The 4266-nt window shown below is 41.7% G+C and overlaps 1 long non-coding RNA gene across 3 annotated transcripts; it reads right to left on the bottom strand.

The window, feature by feature from the left end:
- Positions 1 to 1121: 1121 nt before the first annotated feature.
- Positions 1122 to 3305, bottom strand: LOC112888661. 3 transcript variants are annotated; one of them, XR_003227886.1, is made up of 4 exons: positions 2997 to 3305; positions 2668 to 2743; positions 1879 to 1934; positions 1122 to 1328 (listed from the first exon to the last, which is right to left on the bottom strand). It is a non-coding gene; the product is annotated as an uncharacterized LOC112888661 (long non-coding RNA). The 3 variants fall into 3 exon arrangements; XR_003227885.1 differs by having other exon boundaries at positions 1879 to 2743; XR_003227887.1 differs by having other exon boundaries at positions 1122 to 2298.
- Between the last annotated feature and the right edge of the window lie 961 nt (positions 3306 to 4266).

The raw sequence follows: 4266 nt of genomic DNA, 5'->3' as shown, positions 1-4266 counted from the left end.
TAATACCCTACGTCCCGTGTGTTGGTTTGTATTGCCTTAGATGACTATTGCTTGTTGATGCTTTGAAGGGGGTCCCTGCCCGCCCTTATATAGTCCGGGGGGACAGGGTTATATGGAAATTCTAGCCCGATACTAGCTTAGGAGTCCTACACGAGTACTACTCATGTATTTTTGTTCTGTTCCGACTAGTCCTACTCCTGTACGAGTAGTTACAATTGATGTAGGGTGGGGTCATGTCCCATCCCTTATCTTAGAAAAAGTACGCCATGTACATAGTCGCATGGCTCTTGGTCTGACAATCCCTAGGTAGGCTAGTGATAAAAACACTGACAGTTAGCGCCCACCGCGGGGCAGATCGACGAGATCATTGGGCGAGCTTGAAGGACCTCATCTTCAAACTACATCGACTTCGTGAGGACGCTTGGTGACCCGCCGCCAACTTCTTCGACTTCGTGAGGACGCTCGGCGAACCGCCGCCAACTACTTCGATTACTCATTTCGACTAGAAAACAAGTCGAGAACAAGCCTCACACCATCAATAACTAGTCGGAATCGATTCTGACTAGTAGGGCTTCATCAACAACTGTCACGGCTTCATCGACGACCCCCACGGCTTCGTCGACAATCGACCATCAATCAAGCTAAGTCACTTATCACTACTACAGAATATGGTTTTAGTAACACCAACTTGTGTTACGATAGCTCAATAAAAGTGTTACTAGGTCTCTTGGTAACACTTCTTATTAGTGTTCCTATTTACGATGTTACTATAGCCTAATCTATTAGAACAAAATATATGTGTTCCTTTACTTCCCAAAAAGTGTTACTACTCTGTAACACAATTAGTGATCTAATGGAACACTTATCAAGTGTTACAACATTTATCTTTTGCAACATATTTTTTTAGCTTTAGTAACACTTCCACATTGTGATAGAGAACATGTTTGGAAAAAGGAACATATGGTTCTTAACACATGTTTTACCTATTGTAACATATTCCAAATTTCAAAAAAAATTATTATTACACATTGCATATGACAAATAATGTTGACATTATTTTTTTGGATTAAGCATGACATTTCGCACAATCATACAACCTGTAATTTTTAATAATCAGAAGGTACATTGATTGTAGAAAGGAAACAAATATATATAGTATACATAAAAGTATACATGTAGAGAACAAATGTTGCATTGTAGCGAAGTGTACAGAGTCTATACATTGGAAAGGAAAATTTAAGATTATCTAGGAATCCTGAAATTCATTGTTTCCTGATCCATTCTTGAATGCATCCAAACATAAGAATTCAGTCATTGATCATTTCAACCTGCATTCAGAAATATAGCTTTAATATGTATCATTTCAAACTGCATAGAGATTAAGCTAGTTGTAATATTATATATTTTAAAAATTAACTATATCACAGACAACTCGAAGGCCAAGCAATTGATACTCCTTTGGCACGATCGTAAGATCATTATAGATTGCAAGTACAAGCATATGCATATAACCTACAAACATCAGCTAGGCAGGAAGTAAATGCATGTTATTATGATACTGGCAATGCCTAGTAACCTCAATTGCAAATATCAGCTAGGCAAGATGCAAACAGCAGAACAATCATGAATTATTTCAATACCACAAGGTATCCATGGATACTTGCCAGCAGTATCCAGAGGGAAAGCCACGAGCACAATCAAGACCAGCAACTGGCATAATTAAATTATCCTTTGAGTTAGCACAAAAGAAATTTGAAACAATATCGAACTTAATATAACACCTCACCGAGCATGCTGTTTTCATTGTTCATATAAGCAGAGTTCGTTAATATCCATATGGCACTTGATAGAAAGTAGAGCAGTGGTAGTCATATTTACCATGTCATTTGAAAGAAGGCTGACCAAATTCGAGGTAACCTTTTGCTGATAGGCACCTGAAAGATGTCCCTTATCAGTCAAATCTATTTTTAGTGATACCCACTACATTATGTGTTCTCGTTTACTCAGTACACCCTAAGGTTAGTTCGCCAATGACCATATATGACACCACCATCAAATAAACCCTGCATTGAAAGGAATGGCTGCAATATCTTTTCTCAAACATGGCAATTGTATAGTCATGTAGCAGGCAATATGGAGAAAGTCTTTTGATCTAACTTTGAAGACAGACGCACAGTTGGTAGTAACCATTTTAATTCGTAAACAGAGAAGTATCACCAAGCTTGCAGTACAGAACAAGGTTAATCTAAATAAAATTCTTGCCAACCAAAGTGGCTTCACAAATGATGAACCTTGCACCTGCAGTGTAGGACAGTGTTCACTTGTAAGTATAATTTATGGAAACAATGAAAAGGAATAGGTAGTTGTAGTGGAAATCATACATATATAAGCGACCAATTTCATGATTAGTTCAGCACAAAGATAATGCAACACAATATATCTCTGCAATCTGCAGCTTGTGAGAGAACCCAAAAATCTTGATAGTGTAAATTTTGATCTTGCACATATAGTCAGTCTTGTATACTAATCAATTAATTATCACATTTTATAAACATACTACGGATCCTTAGCAGAAAATCAGCCCAACGCTTTTAGATTACATACTCCAATTCCAAGTCTAATTGTACAACAAACTCAATAAAAACTTGAAAAACTATAAAGAAATACCTAACAAGTGCCGAGTCGTTCATCCCCGCCTATCAATCTATCATATCTTCATCAACTGTAGGAAGTGAACCTGAGCCTACATACACAAGTGAGTTGGAGTGTTAGACATTTGAAAAGAATTAGGCAAGCAATATGCAAAATAAAATTAATTAGTGAAAAATGGTAATCGGATGCAACATACCACCTGCACCATGTGGATGCAATGGACGCAGATTTATTCAGCATAATGGGGCATAAATAATCACATAAGTCAATTTCTCCAATTTTAGCAGAAAAAATGAATATGCATTGCAAGATTGGCCGATTGGGGAAGGTAGAATCAAACTGACCTGTTTGCCTACTGGCTTGCTGCCTCTGCCGTCCGGCCATCCGCCCGCCTGCATTGCGTGCTGGACTGCTGTCTGCTGGTGCTTGGTGGAGCTGGCCGCCTGGCGGCCTACGTGCGTCGGGCCGCCGCGCAGCGCACCCGAGCGGCCAGGACACCGCGCAGGGCAGCGCACGCGCCGTGCGCCCGAGCCGCCGGGCTGCCGCACCGCGACCCCTGTGCCCGAGCGGTCGGCCGTCTCGCCCCCTCGCCGGTTGCGAGGTCACGCCCCTCGCTCCCTCGCCCATTGGCCGCTCGCCGCCCGCCAGCAGCCAACGGTTAGGTCTGGGCGAGTCCACGAGTGGGCGACTGGCTCCGGGGAGCGCGCTCGGCCTTAGAGGAGAACCGAGATGAGCTGTCGGGCTTTGCTGGGCCGCGAGTGGTTGGCCGCGAAGGCATGGATGAACGTTGGGCTGGCCGACAACTAGGGTCAATCCATCAAATATTATTCACTGGGCCATGAAAAATTACAGAGGGTACAAGAGCTTTTTAGGGCCACGGCTGGCCCTAGGTCCAAATCCACCCCCGTCAACTACCATGTGCATGACGTTGAGTGTCACTGATGGTGCTGTCATATGAAGTGCTAAGCCGAGAGAAGGATGATTAGTGCTGGTTTAATTTGTTAATGTATTAATTGCACAATTTGAAATATAAGGGATGTGTTTCGTTCCATGAATTCATATTTAATTTCTTTTATAATTAAACATCACAATTAATCATTTATTATGAATTTAGTAGCCTAGCAGCGTCAGCAGTCTGAGCTATTGCTGCATTGATGCCGGAGCACATGGCCCAGCTGCTCGGCCCGCGTGTGCCAGATGTAGCGCTGCAGCGGCAGGTGCACATGCCCACCAAGACGTGTTTGATGTCAGCAGATGAGGTCAGCACCATTCTAACCATTTTTGTAGTTTTTTTGTGAGTGATGTATCTTTCTCGTCCGATCTTCAAACTGAAAAAAATAGTCACAATAGGGACCCACATAACTAGACGGCAATATATAGATCCTTCCATAATATGAATCACGTTATTAGTTGGCCTGAAGACTACACACCATATTTACATTCCTAAGTTGGACCACTGTTGCAAACTGTCATAAATAGAATGATTCAATAAGAAATATCTCCAGAGTCATAAGGTATTCGTCAGTCTGATCATGGCCATATGTGTTATATATAGTGGGCATAGATCTTTGTATTACTTCAGTTGTAACACTATTTTGTATGTGTTACGACATA

This window comes from Panicum hallii, chromosome 4, assembly GCF_002211085.1.
Source record: "Panicum hallii strain FIL2 chromosome 4, PHallii_v3.1, whole genome shotgun sequence".
Taxonomy (NCBI): domain Eukaryota; kingdom Viridiplantae; phylum Streptophyta; class Magnoliopsida; order Poales; family Poaceae; genus Panicum; species Panicum hallii.
This window is presented reverse-complemented; position numbering and strand designations above follow the sequence as displayed.